Source organism: Podarcis erhardii, assembly GCF_964252035.2.
Source record: "Podarcis erhardii genome assembly, chromosome: 11".
Lineage (NCBI taxonomy): Eukaryota > Metazoa > Chordata > Lepidosauria > Squamata > Lacertidae > Podarcis > Podarcis erhardii.
The window spans coordinates 42,954,045-42,973,521 of NC_138501.1; the positions used below are offsets into that span (position 1 = coordinate 42,954,045).

General features: G+C 44.3%; 1 long non-coding RNA gene across 1 annotated transcript in view; it reads left to right on the forward strand.

Annotated features, from left to right (window-relative positions):
- Positions 1-18,176, forward strand: part of LOC309352884 — a 36,840-nt gene extending 18,664 nt beyond the window's left edge. The window contains exons 2-3 of the long non-coding RNA XR_014161444.1: positions 1,191-1,445; positions 18,097-18,176. This is a non-coding gene — a long non-coding RNA (uncharacterized lncRNA). The remainder of the gene's footprint in view (positions 1-1,190; positions 1,446-18,096) is intronic.
- Positions 18,177-19,477: the final 1,301 nt, after the last annotated feature.

Genomic DNA, 19,477 nt, shown 5'->3' on the forward strand with positions numbered 1-19,477 from the left:
TCTGTATATCTGGGGCTGTCCCTGGAAAATAGGGACACTTGGAGGGTCTGCAACAAGTTTCCTGTACGAGGTTGCATGGACTTTTTTCTTCTTGATGTCCCAGTTAACTAAAGTTATTTTGACAAGACTCATTGAAAGGAAATGAACTTATGATAGTCATGAATAACAAGGCTTAGGGACCAGTTAATTTTTTATTGTGTACAGGCTGTACCATCTATAATTGTGGCTTCAGGGACCTGTGAACATCACACCTAGTACAGTACAGGCTGCATCACCTATAATCTTGGCTTCCTATTATATCATATGGAAGAAGCCTTTAAACTGCTAAAGGCATAAAAATCCTGAACTATCTTTTCGTGTGGCTGAGAGAGCATAACAATGCATCATTATTTTCAGAGCACTTAACGTGCACTAGGCATGAAAATGTGAAGACAATTCATACCAAATCCCTGACCACACTAATAAAGTTTGAGACAGTAGGCGTCAGAGAGGGAACAGAAAGAGACTATGTCAGAGTTGAGGAGAAGGGAATAAAACCGGAACGAAGAAAAGCTGCAAACCAATTACAATCCTATGCGTGTTCCCTCAGAAAGAAGCCCCGCTGTTCTTTTTGAGAAGAAAAATAATCTACCCGTCTGAAGTACCTTAGATAGTACCAGCAGATAAACCCATTTGTCAGCTGGTGAGGAGAGGCAGTAACGTGCCTGTCTTGTGCCTAGATGAATTAAATTGCCTTTGTCCTGTGGTTCCTAAACTTCCTTCCCTCAGGGAAATTGCATCCATTTTGATGTCAAGGAATCCCTCTGAGCCAGCGGCAGTCATCCTGCCTCTTGAAGATGGGGACACTGTAGTGTGTTTTTAATTTTTTAAAATAATAATAAGTTATATTATTTATAATAAATATTACTTACAATATTTGCCCGCCCTGTGGAACACCTCCCATCAGATGTCAAAGAGATACACAACTACCGGACATTTAGAAGACATCTGAAGGCAGCCCTGTTCAGGGAAGTTTTTAATGTGTGATATTTTAATGTATTTTTAATCTTTGTTGGAAGCCGCCCAGAGTGGCTGGGGAAGCCCAGCCAGATGGGCGGGGTACAAATAATAAATTATATTGTTGTTGTTGTTAAACTGTTTTGTTTTCAATTTGTATGTCTTGATTTTCTTTTCTTTGTTTGTCACGTTAGGCAAGGGTCCACAGCCCAGTTCCTAGCTGGCCAGGTGGGGCTTGCTAGCTCTGGGAGAAGGTGTATGATTGCTCAGCTGCAGTAGGCTCAGGACAGGTGAGGGTCACAGGCCTCATCAAGCCCAGATGCTGCAATCAAGTGCAAAAGGGAAGCTGAGCTGAGGTCTCTGCAAGACTCCAGGATCTCTGCAAGTGTTCGGTTTGGATTTCGGAAACATGGAATGACCCCAGACTTGACGTCCTGACTTGCTGGCAGGTAGACCAGGGTTTCGGGACAGTGGGATAGATTCCTGTTGACCCTCAGGGTTCTCTTTCAACGGGGCTTCTTTCTGAGGGAACGCACATAGGATTGTATTTGGTTTGCAGCTTTTCTTCGTTCTGGTTTTATTCCCTTCTGCTCAACACTGACATAGTCTCTTTCTGTTCCCTTTCTGACGCCTATTGTCTCAAACTTTATCAGTAAGTGTGGTCAAGGATTTGGTATGAATTGTTTTCACATTTTCATGCCTAGTACACGTTAAGTGCTCTGGAAATAACGATGCATTGTTATGCTCTCTCAGCCACACCAAAAAATAGTTCAAGTGGCCACAAAAACACCTTGTGGAATCAAAGCTATTGTTATTTAAGTTTAGAATAACTAAATATAGAAAAATAAACAAAAAGCAGAAAATGTGCACACACGCTGAGACTAGGAATGAGTTTAAAGGTTTTGGAGGGGGGAAGCCTTCACCTGGTGCTGGAAAGAAATGCCAGGCAAGCTTCCCTAAGCGTTCCAAATCCAGGGTGCCACCACGAAGAAGGACCTGCCACCCATAACTTGCTGCCCTTCCTCAGTTGGCAGGGAAGCCCAGAGGAGTGTCTCCAGGGTTGATTCCAAAGTGTGAGCAGGTGCATGTGAACACAGCACAATCCTTCAGGTACTCTGACGCACAGCCACAAGAGTCATTAAGGTCAAATCCAGTGCTCTGAACTGGGCCTGGAAGCAGGCTGGGAGCCAGGGCAAGCTGGCAAAGGACTGGCACAATGTGATCAGCGTGAGGCCCAGTGTAACAGCCTCCTAGCAGCCATATCCCAATCTTGCCACTTGTTTCCAAACTGCCTTCAGAGGCACTCCCAGGTATAACAGAGCACAGTTGTCTTATGCTTGCTTCGTTCTCGCTTCCTTTGGCATTCTGTCTCCTCTGACATTCGTCTCTTTGTTCCCTGCTGGCTTGAACCATTTTTCTTTGGTGTCCGCCCCCCCCCCTTTTACACTTTTCAAGAACAAAATGATCAGGCCTTTCATTCCTCATTGTATACAGACGGAGCCATTTCAGCTGCTTAATCTGTACCGCAATATAAAACTAGGCAAGAGTAGCAAACTCCGATTGATGAGGCTGTCTCTCTCAAGGAGTTTTACTAATTTATCTGCCAGCTTGATGACTCACAGGAAATGGTCGCTTAAGGTTCAGAGAAGAGCGCGGCATTAACTCTGCTGCTGCTGCTTTCCCCTCGTAATCAAAAGCATCTATCATTTCTCACTTAAGCTTTTATTATTAAGTAGGGTATTTTTCCCCTCAGAAAGCCTGACAGGCTGGCAGAAGTAATTTAGATTCTCGTCTCATTTTCTTTTTTGTAAAAAATAAAATAAAATTGCAACTACTTTCAAGAGCCTTCATGTGCTGCTTTTGTTAATTATCCAGCTACAAGCCATTACCATTCAGGCTTGTTTGAAATCTCTCTTGCATGAGATCATTCATTTTTTATTCTATATGTTGCCACTTGAATCAAGGGCATTATCTTAGTTATGACTAGGGAATGAATCGTTCAGCCCAGTGGCATGTTACTTAGAAGTAAATTCCACTGTGTTCGTTCATTCATTCATGATTATCATTATTATTATTTTTTTTTTTTATATATATATAATTTTTTATTCGTTAATCGACACACAAAAAGAGTGAGAAACACAAGCAAGACATAGACAAAGAAAACCTACACCAAACGCCAACATGTTGGCGCATGATTATCATTATTATCAGGGCGGCAAACACATCAATAATAATATTGCCATTTGCACCCTTGTAAGTGGGTTGCGCTGTGGGTTAAACCACAGAGCCTAGGACTTGCCGATCAGAAGGTCGGCAGTTTTAATCCCCGCGACAGGGTGAGCTCCTGTTGCTCAGTCCCTGCTCCTGCCAACCTAGCAGTTTGAAAGCATGTCAAAGTGCAAGTAGATAAATAGGTACCACTCCAGCAGGAAGGTAAACGGCGTTTCTGTGTGCTGCTCTTGTTCGCCAGAAGCAGCTTAGTCATGCTGGCCACATGACCTGGAAGCTGTACACCGGCTCCCTCGGCCAATAAAGTGAGATGAGCGCCGCAACCCCAGAGTCGGCCACGACTGGACCTAACGGTCAGGGGTACATTTACCTTTACCTTTAAGTGGGTTTAGGGTTGCAGCCTAAACACCTGTATAAAAAAGTGGGTCCTATTGAGCACAATGGGGGACGCGGTTGGCGCTGTGGGTAAAACCTCAGCGCCTAGGACTTGCCGATCGCATGGTCGGCGCTTCGAATCCCCCCGGCGGGGTGCGCTCCCGTCGTTCAGTCCCAGCGCCTGCCAACCTAGCAGTTCGAAAGCACCCCCGGGTGCAAGTAGATAAATAGAGACCGCTTACCAGCAGGAAGGTAAACGGCGTTCGTGTGCTGCGCTGGCTCGCAAGATGCAGCTTGTCACGCTGGCCACGTGACCCGGAAGTGTCTGCGGACAGCGCTGGCTCCCGGCCTATAGAGTGAGATGAGCGCACAACCCTAGAGTCTGGCAAGAGTGGCCCTGATGGGCAGGGGTACCTTTACCTTTACCTTTTACTGAGCACAATGGGAATTCCTTCTTAGCAGACATGCATTGGATTGTAGTGCACATCTCAGGATGAAGTAGCAAGTCTTGACTCAAAACCAAGGGAAAACATACTCAGAACTGCCAATGTGGCCTGAAACCAAAGGCTCATATAATGGGGAATTTGTGTGAATGCAGGGTTTTCAAGGCGTGGGATGAATGAATGTGTCACCTTTGGCTTCTTTCAGTTGTCAATGTTCCCAAGCATCAGTCCAGTTCTCCACATTTCCACATCAACTGAAGATTGGGGGGGGGGGTGTGGAAATCCCATCAAAACCAATCAACACTTTAGCGTGCATTTCTAATATTTACATTTTTATGCAATTTTATACACAATTTTTCCAAGCGATTCCCTCCAATTTCTTGGTACATTATTTTCAGCAGTGCACACATTTTTGTGCACATTATTCACTTGGAGAACCATGGAGTTTTTAATGCAGGTTTGCATTAAAATGTCATCCGAACGGAAAAGGTCCCATGTTGATATTCAGAGCTAATTCCAACATTGCTATCCCTCCCCTCATTGTGGAAGCTTCTAAAATAAATGATTTGTGGGGCAGGGGCTTCATCCATATGGGGCTGTGACATTGAGAAACGTGGCCAGCACATTTTTCTGCTCTGGGTTGCAAGTGGATAGGTCTATTTCCCATTCAGTCATCTCACAGCCCAAAAGGAGGGTAGCAATTAGGAGAGAAAGAGTCACGTCACTAACTCCTTCTCACATTTGAGAAGGCTGCATTTGATGGAATGGTGCAGTGCAGAACCAGGATCTCAGGACCGAGTAGGCAGGATTGTGGATGGTTAGCAATCCCACCCATCTGCTGGTGCCCCCACACAACCTCAACAAATGTTCTGTGAAGAAGATAAAACCACAAGTTGAATGTTCCCCATTATCCCTGTTAGATTTCTGGAGCATCTAATTGCACAACTATTCCGAATGTTGCTGATGCCCTGTGATGAAAGAGAGATGAAGAAATCCCTTTTATTTGCTTGGGGCTGATAGCGGTGGGCCAGATCATGCCAGGGCCCGAAATAACGGGTTGGCTGGACAGTGTGACCCCTCGTTCATCAGACTCCAGCCCTTTGTGACAGCGCTGTCCAAACAATCCTGTTCAAACAGAGACCGAAACAGGCAACATGTAACACAAACAGATACATACACGCACACACAAATTACTGCCTGGTACTGGGTTACCCCAAATCGACCTGCTTACCACATGTGTCCAACTGGTCAAAAGGGAAGGCATTTCCAGTAAGTGTGTGTTTAGTCCTTCATGTCCTGAGGCTCTTCCTTCACAGTGGGTTATATATCAGAGCCTCGCCTGGACCTATTGCATAAAAATGAGGTCTCAGCAGGCTGCAAGTAGGCCACAAAGAGAAGTGTGTTAAGAGTCCACGAAACTCAATTGTTTATTATTTTTTTTGGTGGTTTTTTTAAACCAACGACAACAGCCCAACAAATAAACCAGGACTGGCTGGCAAAACGAGCCCCTCTATTATTAATACTTTTATATAAGAGCTTTTATTTATATAAGACTTACATAAATATAATTTATATAATATTTCTTAGTCACTTGAGGCTATCTCCTTGAACTGGCTTTTGAGCTTTCCCAGGCATTGGAAGGGATAGCTGTAAATTCCTAGGAGGAAACTGGGTCATTGGCCACCTAGGGTGAGAAAACGGCTTCGATTCTAGAGCTTTGAATGCTGGGACATTGGGGCACTGCACTAGGCTAAAGTAATATTTCGATTCCTGGGTGCAGGCATCAGGTATTTAGGAATCCAGGGAAATCCATGAGCAGAATGGCTTCCACTTCCACAATGGGACTTTCCCTCATCAACCACACTCAGCAGCGCCATGCACTATCACTAATCTGCTCTGAAGGGCTGAGGGACAGAGTTTGGGGGTGCACGGGGACAGGAAAGCAGGAGGAGTCGCATTGTACAAGCAGAAGACATTAATAATAATAATAATAATAATAATAATAATAATAATAATGTATTATTTATACCCCGCCCATCTGACTGAGTTTCCCCAGCCACTCTGGGCGGCTCCCAATCAAGTGTTAAAAACAATACAGCATTAAATATTAAAAACTTCCCTAAACAGGGCTGCCTTCAGATGTCTTTTAAAGTTAAGATAGCTGCTTATTTCCTTCACATCTGAAGGGAGGGCATTCCACAGGGTGGGTGCCACTACCGAGAAGGCCCTCTGTCTGGTTCCCTGTAACCTCACAATAAGGGAACAGCCAGAAGGCCCTCGGCGCTGGATCTCAGTGTCCGGGCTGAACGATAAGGGTGGAGACGCTCCTTCAGATATACAGGACCGAGGCTGTTTAGGGCTTTAAAGGTCAGCACCAACACTGAATTGTGCTCGGAAACATACTGGGAGCCAATGCAGATCTCTCAGGACCAGTGTTCTGTGGTCTCGGCGGCCACTTCCAATCACCAGTCTAGCTGCTGCATTCTGGATTAATTGCAGTTTCTGGGTCACCTTCAAAGGTAGCCCCACATAGAGCGCATTGCAGTAGTCCAAGCGGGAGATAACTAGAGCATGCACCACTCTGGCGAGACAATGCACAGGCAGGTAGGGTCTCAGCCTGCGTACCAGGTGGAGCTGGTAGACAGCCGCCCTGGACACAGAATTAACCTGCGCCTCCATGGACAGCTGTGAGTCCAAAATGACATTACACAGCATAGAGAGATACTTAGTGCTAAGTTGAATATAGCCCCCATTTCTTCTGGGTCCTCCTTGGAGTAATCAGGCCCGCAACACATCTGGAGGGAGTGACTTCAGCCCTCTTGATTCTCCATCCCAAAGGATGATTCTCAGTAAGCTGAGATTATATGCAAAAGCTTACAATGTGGCCCATTACAATACTGGTCTGTGTGGATACAAGCTTCTTTCCCTCACATCTGCCCCTGGCTGGATCCATTCACTGGAGCTTTTAGGAGAGCTGAAAGTAGAAAAAGAATTTAAGAAAAGCTCTCCTGGATCAGACCAAAAGCCACTTAGTTCAGCATCCTGCTCACGCAGTGGCCAAACAGTTTGCCTCTGGGAAGCCTACACGCAGGACCTGAACGAAACAGCTCTTCCCACTTGTGACTGCATGCCAAGGTCCCCAAGCCACCCCTAAATAAATCCACACTTCACGCCATAATTTTTGTTTAAGGTTTTTGGCATAATTTTGGCCACAACTTTATTAAAATACAAACAATGTGAGTGATTTCTTAGGCATTGGTTACGACTATCTGTCCCCGCCCAGGGACAGAACTGACATCCGCACAGCTGCGGTCAGTGAAGGAAAACATATCATGGGGAGTAGATAGAGCTGGGTACCAGACCCTCACCTCTCCCCAAATTTTCCCAGGGGCTCTTGCGTGGCCCTATCCCCCTTTACAGGGGTGCAGACAAAAGCATGGTGAACCCCTGGATTCCTTTAACGGAATACCCTTTCAGCAACTGCGTTGTAGGGGCAGGCACGTCCAATCCATTCCCCTCCACCAACCAGTGGCGTAGCATGGGGGGTGCAGGGGGGGCCGGCCGCACCGGGCACAACGTCGGGGGGGGGGGGCGTTCGCACTCGCAGCTCTCTGCCCCTACCTGGCTCACTCACTCTCTCTCACTGCTGTGCTGGCTGTACGAATCCCATCCGAGCCGCCGGGTCGCCGCCCACTGTGGAGGGGGGGTGCCAGGCGTGCGGGTTAGGGGGCGCAAATTACTTGCCTTGCCCCGGGTGCTGACAACCCACGCTACGCCACTGCCACCAGCCAATTTTTTGTGGCCAAACAGTTTGCTTCTGGGAAGCCTACACGCAGGACCTGAACGAAACTGCTCTCTTCCCACTTGCGATTCCCAAAAATCACACTTCCTGTGGTTTGTACACTCATTCCTGTCACCCTAACGTCAACCCTCTGGAAAAAAAAAAGATCACCTGTCTCTAGTTGAAGAATTCTCTCTCTTTCTTTGTCTCTCCCATGCGTGCCTAGATAGACTGCACTTAAGCTAAGACAAGGCAAGTGATAAAAGCCTCATTATTCTGCCATGCTGATAAATACTTAGATTCTTATTAAATACGACAAATTATGAAGGCTGATCAGAATCACCATCCACCGCAATCTTCAAAAATAACAGCCACTGCTGTCAAAGCTGCTCAGCTATTTTTCAAATCCAGTGACAGAATGCCCCTCTTCCGCCTCCCGCGTTAGTAAATTGCTTTGGATGAGTTGCTTCGCTGGGGACAGAGATGTTTCCTTTCATTTATTTCAGATGCACTTGCTGTTAATCCCCGATGGGGAGTCGCTGCTCTCATGTTCTGCCTCAGTATGACGAGGTAACTTCTCCGATCTCTCTTGCAACGGAGATGTAAAATTTCCTGGTCATTTTGCATCCCCCCCGCCAACTCAAATCCATGGGCATTAATTCTAGAGAAGGTGTGTTAGCTGTGATGTAAATGTTACTTGTCAGATGCACTTAGAGCTGAATGCAGAGGCGCTTCTGTTTTGCTAATGCCTATCATTACCGCTACAAGACTTCATTCCCATGCATGCCTTTTTTCAAAGTAAGGTCCACTGGTTGCAAATCCAGAACTACTGTTAAGTACCTGCTTGCATTTTTATTTTTATTATTATTATTATTATTATTATTATTATTATTATTATTATTATTTATACCCCGCCCATCTGGCTGGGTCTCCCCAGCCACCCTGGGCAGCTTCCAACAAAGTATTAAAATACAGTGGTCTGTTAAACATTAAAAGCTTCCCTGAAGAGGGCTGACCAGATGTCTTCTAAAAGTCTGGTAGTTGTTCTTCTCTTTGACATCTGGTAGGAGGGCGTTCCACAGGGAGGGCGCCACTACCGAGAAGGCCCTCTGCCTGGTTCCCTGTAACATTTAAAATGCAGGGTCCCCCCCCCTTTAATGCAAATAAAGATTCCCATCAGCTGGCAGTTGTGATAATTATCAGCAGTAAGAGGTGCCTTCACTGCAGCTCTCCTGAAGGAAACCTCTCCTCCGAAGCCGCCATTTGCATTGGGAGGGAATTGCCACACACTAAGGACAGAAGAAGAGCTTGCTGAATCTGAGCAGTGGCCCATCTAGGCCAGCATCCTGCTCTCACGGGGGCCAGACAGATGCCTGTGGGAAACCAGCAAGCAGAATCTGAGCCCAAGAGCAGGCTCCCCTCTGGTGCCAGTGAGCAGGATTTCCTCCCAATGTGAATGAGAAGGAGGGAGAGGAGTTAGCAGTAAACATAAGATGGAGAGAGTAAAGTCAATTCTCAGAACAGTACAGTGATGCCTCGGGTTACATACGTTTCAGGTTACAGACTCCACTAACCCAGAAATAGTACCTTGGGTTAAGAACTTTACCTCAGGATGAGAACAGAAATCGCGCAGTGGTGGTGCGGTAGCAGCGGGAGGCCCCATTAGCTAAAGTGGTACTTCAGGTTAAGAACCGTTTCAGGTTAAGAACGAACCTCCAGAAGGAATTAAGTTCTTAACCCGAGGTACCACTGTACTATTTTTTTAAAAATACACTGTGACCCCCCAGGAGATTCCCCATGAGGGAATGCTGCCCTTGGACTGTAAACTGCTGCTGCAGACGAAAGATGATGGTGAGGAGCTTTTATAGAGAGGAGACAAATACACATTTACATGTGATGTTAGAATAAAAAGAAAACGGAAGAGTGAGTGTGCTGTAGGGTGAGGCAGCCTCTCCTAGAAGGCAGATTTTTAGGAATCAAAAGGCAGGAAGTGGTAAATTATTTAGCTGCAGTTTTACTCCTGAGGGGCGACATCAAGATTATCTGCATTGGGGAGCGAAAAGGTTTGGTCCATCTCTGTGAAAGTGAATATGGAAGGAGATAGCGATTGGGAGACACAGATAAGCTGGGAAATGTTAATACAGTGGTGCCCCGCAAGACGAATGCCTCGCAAGACGGAAAACTCGCTAGACGAAAGAGTTTTCCGTTTTGGAGGTGCTTCGCAAAACGAATTTCCTATGGGCTTGCTTCGCAAGACGAAAATGTCTTGCGAGTTCCTGCGGGTTTTTTCCCCTCCCCCCCTTTTTCTAAGCCGCTAAGCCTCTTATCCGCTAAGCCGCTAAAAGCCGCTAAACCACTAATAGCGCTAATCCGCTAAGCCACTAATGGGCTTGCTTCGCAAGACGAAAAAACTGCTAGACGAAGAGAATCGCGGAACGGATTCTTTTCGTCTTGCGAGGCACCACTGTACCTGCTTTCAATCTTTTGGAAAATCAAAGGAGATGTTAGGCTTCTGGGGTTTTTTAAAGAATCAATTCACACATCCCTTCTCTTATGAGAGGAATTTAACACAGATTTACTTGATTTGAGTGGTTTGAATCTACCTCATTGCTTGTCTCGGTTTTTCTGACATGGATGCCTGAAGCCTAATCCTGACTGCTGTAGGCAATAAATTGGATGCTCAAGGGCTAGTTTCTCTTTTTGTTTTTGTTACCCTGCATAGCAAATATTGTCTAGATAATAAATCATTAATCATCATTATTTACATTGAGATATCTGTGGACGTGGCATTTTGCGAAGAACAGGTCTGATCGGTCCCTGGCTCTAGCATCTTATAATCTGAAAAGAAACACAGGGAAAGGGAGGAGGCAGGGGGAGGAGTATGTTGTTATTTCAAATTACATGCACTTTGGCTCAGTGACAACATGAGCATTAGGACTAGGCGTTGCTCCAAAGGATTCTAGGGAAAGATGGGCTTTGATGAGGAAGGGAAAGAGGCAAATGTAAGGACACAAGGAGAGCCTAGATAGATAGATAGATAGATAGATAGATAGATAGATGCTGGTTCAGCATCTTGTTATCACAGTGGCCAAGCAGGTGTGCTGATGGGGAGGACCTCAGTGCAATAACAACAACAACAACAACAACAACAACAACAACAACAACAACAATTTATTTATACCCTGCCTATCTGGCTAGGCTTCCCCAGCCACTCTGGGTGGCTTCCAACAAAATATTAAAATACAGTAATGCATCAAACAACAACAACAACAACAACAACAATTTATTTATACCCTGCCTATCTGGCTGGGCTTCCCCAGCCACTCTGGGTGGCTTCCAACAAAATATTAAAATACAGTAATGCATCAAACATTAAAGCTTCCCTAAACAGCTTCCCTAACCAGGGCTGCCTTCAGATGTCTTCTAAAAGTCTGGTAGTAGTTGTTCTCTTTGACATCTGGTGGGAGGGCGTTCCACAGGGCGGGTGCCACTACCGAGAAGGCCCTCTGTGTGGTTCCCTGTAACGTGGCTTCTTGCAGTGAGGGAGAACAGCACTAGACCCACTTGTGATTCCCAACAACTGTCACCGTCAATATACAGGGGACAATATATGGTAGCCAATGTGGTGCCCTCCAGATGTTGTTGGACCACATATCCCATCATCCCTGACCATGCTAGCTGAGGCTGATGGGAGCCCAACAACATCTGGAGGGCACTGCGTTGGCTATAACACATGGTTGGGGGGCCTGCACCCCTCCAGATGTCTGGGGACTCCATCTCCCACCATCCCTGATGATGGATCATCCTGGCTGGAGTTGATGAGACCTGGAATGGTGCTCTAGTGTGAACCAGTCAATTTCTAAGGCAGTGGTGGGGCACACCTGCCGGCTGTGGGCAATGGACATAACAGTACAGTCAGGCTAGCTACCAGCCACGCAGAAGCTGAAGAGAAGCTGTACCAACATCTGTCCCTCCAGGCAAGCATCAGAGTTCACGCAGAAATTCCAGCCAGGCAAAAGCACTTCTGGAGGCTGAGGAACAGGACCATTGAAGGCTGCATCCTGGGGAGAGTGGGTCTGGCCTGTAACAGTCCCAAGGGCCAGATGGAAAGCCTTCAAGGGCCACCTTTTGACTCTGGGTTTGAGGAACTCCACCAATAGGGTTTCTTAGCGCTTTCTGTTTTTATTTCTGTAGACCAAAACGTCTGCCCTTTTGTATATCTACCTAATCATCTATATTTTCACCATGCCTTTTGCTTTTAAGGGGTTGGGGCTTCCGTAACTTCAAAGATGTGATTTCCTTGGGGGCATGGCACAGGTGATGGATTGTAGCGACATCAAGGAGAAGGGCTGACATTTTTCAAAGTTACATGTCCGTGGCTCAGCCACAACTAATATTTGCTAGCCATTGATCCGACTTCCCTTGCTGTTATTCTTTAACTTCAGCCTGAGGTTCAAAGTTCTGTCATTTGTTTAAAAACTGATTTCATTGCTAGGGCATGTCCTCCAGCTAATCTAACAAGTGATAGAGGGCCAGAGGGGGAAATAGGAGGAGGGGACTGACCAGCTGGAAATTTCTGATGCTTGCAGGCAGAAGAAAAATGCATGCTTAAGTGTCAACATGTGGCCGTGCCATGTAGGAAATAGTTCAGAATTATTAAAGATAAGAATACAGTGGTACCTCGGGTTACATACGCTTCAGGTAACATTTGCTTCAGGTTACAGACTCTCCTAACCCACAAATAGTAACTCGGGTTAAGAACTTTGCTTCAGGATGAGAACAGAAATCGTGCAGTGGCAGTTGGAAGCTCCATTAGCTAAAGTGGTGCTTCAGGTTAAGAACAGTTTCAGGTTAAGAACGGATCTCCAGAATGAATTAAGTACTTAACCTGAGGTACCACTGTACTGACTATAAGGATCTTAAAAGCACAAACTATATAAGGATTACGTTTCACACACTGCAAACATGGCAGCAAACCTAGTTTGTCTCGGATTCTACTCTTGCCAGTGAGCTGCAGCAAACCATAGTGGACAACAGGCGTGTTTGCAAATACATATTTCTGGCAGTGCTACTGGACACACTGAGGGAGACACTTTATTTCTTTAAGGTGTACCTCTCAGAAAGCAGTGTGTGAAATATCTCTCAGTGGTTGCATGCTGATTTCAGTGTTCAAGGGAGCCCTTTTTGCCAAACATTGGCTGGGTCCTGGGCCCACCCTGGAATCAGTTACCAGCTGAAATGAGGCCTAGTGTCTTGATATTTAGACAGCTACCAAATGTATTTTTCTTCAAGAGCGATTTCCCTGGTGCGACACGGTCATTTTAAGGAATATTGACTAGAAATTGTTGTTAGGAGAGCATGCAGCTTGGATGACTTGAATTGAAAGTTCAAAGGCTTTATTCATGCAGGAGCAGATTTTTATTTGCAGGAACTGTTCATAGGATGAGTAGAGGAGAGAAATAACAGGCATCTTCTCTCATCATGTTAGGCGAGACAAAACAAAATGGCTCAGCTTTTAGGGATCAACTTAGACAGAGGGGCTACAAGCAAAGTGTTGGCTAGATTGCTAGACAAAGAGTGGGCTTGTGTGGTTTAAAGTAACACATGCAATAGCTAAAGGCTCAAAAGAAGGAAATGTATTTGCTTTTCTCCAACATTTGTTTTATTGTTTTTAGTTGATTTGAAACTGTAGTTTTTGTATTTTATATTATTTTATTGTACACCACTTTAGTAGCTTAGGGCTGTGAAGTAATTTGCAAGTCAATGTATTCTCCCATTGTAGACATGCTTGTTTACCAATATCTGCAGATCAATACATCCTGCTTATACTGCCCCTTGCACAGGTATGTCTTGCATCAACCAGGACTCAGGTCTTTTCCGCCATGGCACCCAGGCTTTGGGATAACTTCTCTGGAGGTTAGGCAGGGACCATCTTGATCATCATTATGACATGTTTTGAAGATCTACTTGTTCATGCAAACACCTACCGATTTGTATTGTTACTAACAATAATTGTTAGTAATTATTCTTATTGACCTGGTTTTTTCTACGGTGGATTTGTATTGTTGCAAATGGTTTTTTAAAATGCATTATAATATGGAGTATTAATGTATTTTTCAATATATAATTTTTTTCTTTCCATACTGCCCTAGGGTTTCTTTTAATGGAGGATGGTATATAGATGCTTTTAATAAAAGCAGCCACCACCATCATAATCTGTCCTATTTATTTATTTATTTATTTATTTAAAAAGTACGGAGCCATTTTCAAAATGTCCAGTTCCTAGTCCATCTTAGGCACTTCCAGATATTAAATAAGATTGATTTTAAATATATTAACTGGACCCATTCATTTTAACACAAGCAGCGCCATGAATGGTCTCTGAAGGAAATAAGCCAGTTCTAAATGGATTTTCTTATTATGTTTTATTTGATCATTAGTATAATGACCTATTCGGTTAAATAATAAAATTTGATATACCTCAATTAACCACTCATCTTTTAAGCAATTAACTTGATTAAATATTGGAAACCCTCAACAAAATTGCACTTTTGGAGGCTCTGGTGGAGGGGGTGGGGAAAGAGGACGAGAGAGTTTTCAAAATTTGAAGCCACCATATTTTGGCTGCTGATAACACACACTTAAACTGTTTTCATCAAATTTGCCAAAGGAAGGTTCTGGACTAGGTTCTTGAAGGATCCCATACCTAAAATTTTTGTTGTTGTTGTGGTCAGTAATTAGCTGGGGGGCAATTTTTATTTTGTGATAAAATATTTTGTTAGTCACACCAATGAAAATGAATATGGATTGGTTAACTGGATTTCCTGGATCAAGGACAACATACTCAGAGTAGACCCATTGAAAAGTCCATTGATTTCAGGGGGTTTAATTATTTACACCATCACTTTAAACTATGGGTAGTCAAACTAAATTTAGAAGGCCCAATTGCCTTCTAAATCCGGCCCATGGACGGTCCGGGAATCAGTGTGTTTTTATATGAGTAGAATGTGTCCTTTTATTTAAAATGCATCTCTGGGTTATTTGTGGGGCCTGCCTGGTGTTTTTACATGAGTAGAATGTGTGCTTTTAATTAAAATGCATTTCTGGGGCATAGGAATTCTTTCATTCCCCGCCCCCTCCCCCCAAATATTGTCCGGCCCCCCACAAGGTCTGAGGGACAGTGGACCGGCCCCATGCTGAAAAAGTTTGCTGACCCCTGTGTAAACAGTCTCGGCTTCCCCCAAAGAAATCTGGGAGCAGTAATTTGTTAAGGTTGATGCAGATCCCTATTCTTCACATGAGAGCAATGATTCCCAGAGTTCCCTGTGAAAAGGTATTGATTGTGAAACAACTCTGTTGTAGCTATCAGCAAAGTTCTGCAGGATGTGTTCATCCTCCCCCCCCCCCAAATGGGTAGTCACTGGGAGGGAGTTAAATACACCAGCCACAAGAGATGGTGTGGAGGAGTCTCATCATCTCTACAGACATATCGGGGAAACAAAGGAGTGTTAGGTGTGGCATCTCTGCCACCCCAATTCTCCCTGCTTTGCTGTTGGAAGATCTTTGCAGTGTGCAGCACGTCAGTTCCATCATGGTGCTTCTGTCTCCACCAATGGGATGGCACTTAGGGCTGCTACTTGAGGTCCATTAGCTGCCTTACGGCTGAGGTTGGGATTGCTCCAACAGTGGAGACATTTTGATGTATCCTGTAACTTCTAGACCTCATACATCTGAATTTTGATGAGGTCTAGCTTGCTTCATAAACGACATTAGCTCCATGGAAATAACACTATTATTTTTAGAATCAGGTACACTGGAATGACGGTTTATTTGCCGGATAAAGCAAAAGTAAAGTCTACATTATGTGTGAATTGTGTTTGGTGTGAGTCCTTTCTGTGCTGCTATTAGAAATGCACTGTTTCTGAATATAGACTGTTTGGAAATGCACACCTGAATATAGTCATAGATCAAGCAGGACTATGTTGACTGATCACTGTACATTTAAGATTTTCTCTGTTGATATTCCTGCTGATTTTGTGTGATTTTTCTTCAATTTGTAAATAGTACGTTTTAAAAAGAGTAGTGTTTGAAATACAAATATTAAACTTTCAAGGAAACAAGCCATATAATTTAAAGTACAATATGTGTCTATTTTCATAACTTCTTATTAAATTTTTCTTCTCCATCAGATGAACAATAGCCAGTAATTCCCTTCATAAATCTTAAGAAAATAAAATGGAAAAGGAACATGATCTTTAATCAAATCAGCATTTATGTTTGTATATCTAATGGAAGTATGTTTTCAAAGATATTCCAAATGAGAACACTGGATTATATTCAACTAAGGCCTCCTCAGAGCAGACCACTGAAATGTAAGAACCTAAGATGATCATGTCCATTAGCTTCAATGGGTCTATTATGATTAGAACGAGTGTTGAATACCATCCAGTGTGTTATTTACTTCGTTGGCATCCATCTGTCTTGGGAGACAATAGACTACTCTATAACAAAGTTTTTAGGATAGCTCACTTATACATTTGCATTTGCTGGTTTGCTTATTTTTTTAACACACAAATCTATAAGCTCATTATGGCAGATGAGCTCATTATCCTTGCTGTCCAGAAGTAGTTTAGCAATGTAATGGGTTTGGAAACACAGCAAATTTCTTCTGGAATGTTTGAAAGCTTTTACCATTCAGAAGCTGCCTTCATTCAGGCTGAAAGATAGTTTCAGAACTCAACAGTGTCCTCTTTGAAAGGTTTACTGTGAATTCCAATACTGACTTCAGCGAATCATAACTTCAAGAGAAGTTAAAGTGAAGGGGGGAAATTGCTCTTGTTCCCCTTGAAAGTCAATCCTGGTGCAGAATTCAGAGGCACCAGTTTGAACATACAACGCCAAACCTGGCCCAACCGCACTTGGCTGCCAGTCAGTTTCCTGGCCCAGTTCTAAGTGTTGGTTTTGATCTAGAAAGCCTTAAAAGGCTCAGGATCACAATACCTTCTCAAGGATTGCCTCTCCCCATATGAACTGACCCGGACCCTGAAATCATCCTCTGAGGCCCTTCTTAGTGTCGACCCTCCACAAAAGGTCTGCAGGGTGGCAGGTTGTTTCCTGCTTGGCAGGGGGTTGGACTCGATGGCCCTTGTGGTCTCGTCCAACTCTATGATTCTATGATTCTACAAGAACAGAACTTTCCTGCAGTGGCTTCCAACTTCCAACATATTTTTAGGTGTCAGGCAAAAACGCTCTTCTCCTCCCAGGTCTTTGGCTGATTAAACTATCTATGGCCTTTTAAACTGTGGGTGGGTGGGTGGGTGGGTGGGGTTATTGTTTGGTTTGTTACTACGCTAGGTACTTTTGTGTTTTTATATTGTAAACTGTCCCGTGAACCTTGGGTGAAGGCGGTGTAGAAATTTTATTATTAATAATAGCATTAAGCTGGTTTACCAAAATTAAAGAAACACACCTTTCAATGAATGTGCACAGATATTGCCGGTTGTTTGTTCTTATAAAATAGGAGAGATTACAACCAAGTTTATTCCCCCACCCTCATCACAGTGCCTCTGCTGGTCCTTATTGCTCCAGCAAACGTGGTTTAAGATGATGAGAAGTTCATTCCCCTTATATCTACCGGCAGCTTCCTCATAGTTTTGTTATCAGGTTTATTTCCTCTTGCTCTCCTTGTGGGAGTTTACTGGCTTGAATTTGGGCCTTGTGCCCATCCAACCTACGACGTGGCACTAAAATGGTTCACCTCCAGTTTCATATCCAGGTGTGTTATCCTCTTAATGTCTCACTAGACTCAACACCAGTCTTGAAATACCTACATTGGCTCCCAATTCAAAGTGTTGGTGCTGACCTTTAAAGCCCTAAACGGCCTCGGCCCAGTGTACCTGAAGGAGAGTCTCCACCTCTATTGTTCAGCCTGGACACTGAGGTCCAGTGCCGAGGGCCTTCTGGCGATTCCCTCCCTGCAAGAAGCCAAGTTAAAGGGAACCAGGCAGAGGGCCTTCTCGGTAGTGGCACCTGTGGAATGCCATCTCATCAGATGTCAAGGAAATAAAGAACTATCTGAGTTTTAGAAGACCTCTGAAGGCAGCAGCCCTGTTTAGGGAAGTTTGTAATGACTGGTGTTTTAATGTATTTTTAATCTTTTGTTGGAAGCTGCCCAGAGCTGCTGCTGCTGCTGCTGCTGCTGCTGCTGCTGCTGCTGCTGCTGCTTCTTCTTCTTCTTCTTACTATTATTATTATTTTCCATATGTTTTACAGCTGGAGACTGAATGTTGCAGAAGGCATCTGAAACCTCTTTTGAGTATGTGCTGCAAATATTGTTACACATCACTCCAGCCCAGGCGTTCCAGTGCTTATCGGAGACTTGGAAGGTCGGTCAGTGGAAACTGTGGTGTCTTTAGGATATATGGGTTTATTTGTGCATATATACAACCCGAACATAAGATGGAGGGCCTCACAGCATCAATGCCCCAACAGATCTTTAGAGCCAGCACACAGCAAAGCATCTCTCTCTCAGATCTTGCAGCATCTCTCTGCTTCCAGCTCACTCACACCCGGCAACTGTCCATTCCAGCCCCACTTTGTTACCCTTTTTGGTTGAGTCTCCCTTGGTTGCAGCTAGTAGCAACCCAGCTCATCCATTTGAAGCAGAGCACCAGAAGTGCTACTTGGGGGTAGTTTTGGATCCCTCGGGTGAGAAACCAAGGCAGTGAATGGTATTTATAAGAGGCACCTCGTTCATCTAAGAGTTTTCTGTTCTGTCCTTTTGTTTTGGGGTGTGTGTGAAAACAGAGGCTGTATTATTGCCTGGCGGTTAGAAAGTTGGGGAAAGGTGGATTCTGTTCCTCCTGCCCCCATGTGAACCCCTGCTATTGGGCGTATATTGTATGCCACCCCCCACCTCCTGAGTGAAAGGGACTGCTTGGCATGAATGCTTTATTTAGAGGGTGGGGTGTATTGCTTTGTATGTCAGTATTTGTCTAGGTTTGTCTGGGTCCCATGAGTGGCTGTTGAGGATGCAATGCAGAATTATCGGAACTGCGTGATAGAGGAGTAAAGTTTGAGTACATTGTTTGTAGGGTTTCAGTGTTTGGTTGTTGTGTATGCACTAATTATGTGTGCTTGAGTGGAATGCAATTTTAGCTGCAGTTTAAGTTGGGAATTTAATTGGATTGGGTTGTTTAATTACGTCATTGGGCATATGGTGGGTCAGAAAGAGTTTTATCTTTTCTTTTGCTCAGTTGCAAATTACAGTATTTTAAAACAAGGGTTTTCATTGTATTTTTTGGTAGGTACCTCGGTTTTCGAACGTAATCTGTTCCGGGAGACCCTTTGAGTTCCAAAACGTTCAAAAACCGAAAACTCAAAATGGAAATCCCAATACAGAAGCCGTGTTCCCGGTTTGACTTCCGAGGTGTTTGAAAACCGAAGCATTTACTTCCAGGTTTATGGCGTTCCAAAACGTTCGTCAACGGAGATGTTCGAAAACCGAGATACCACTGTAGCTGATTTTCGGGTGTTTCATTCTGATGTTGACGAGGGCACCTATCTTGTTAGGGGTGTTTTATAATGTGGATTCTCGCCCCCTTAGCATTTTTGTATTTGATCTTTGTTTATGATACATTGTGAACTACTTCGA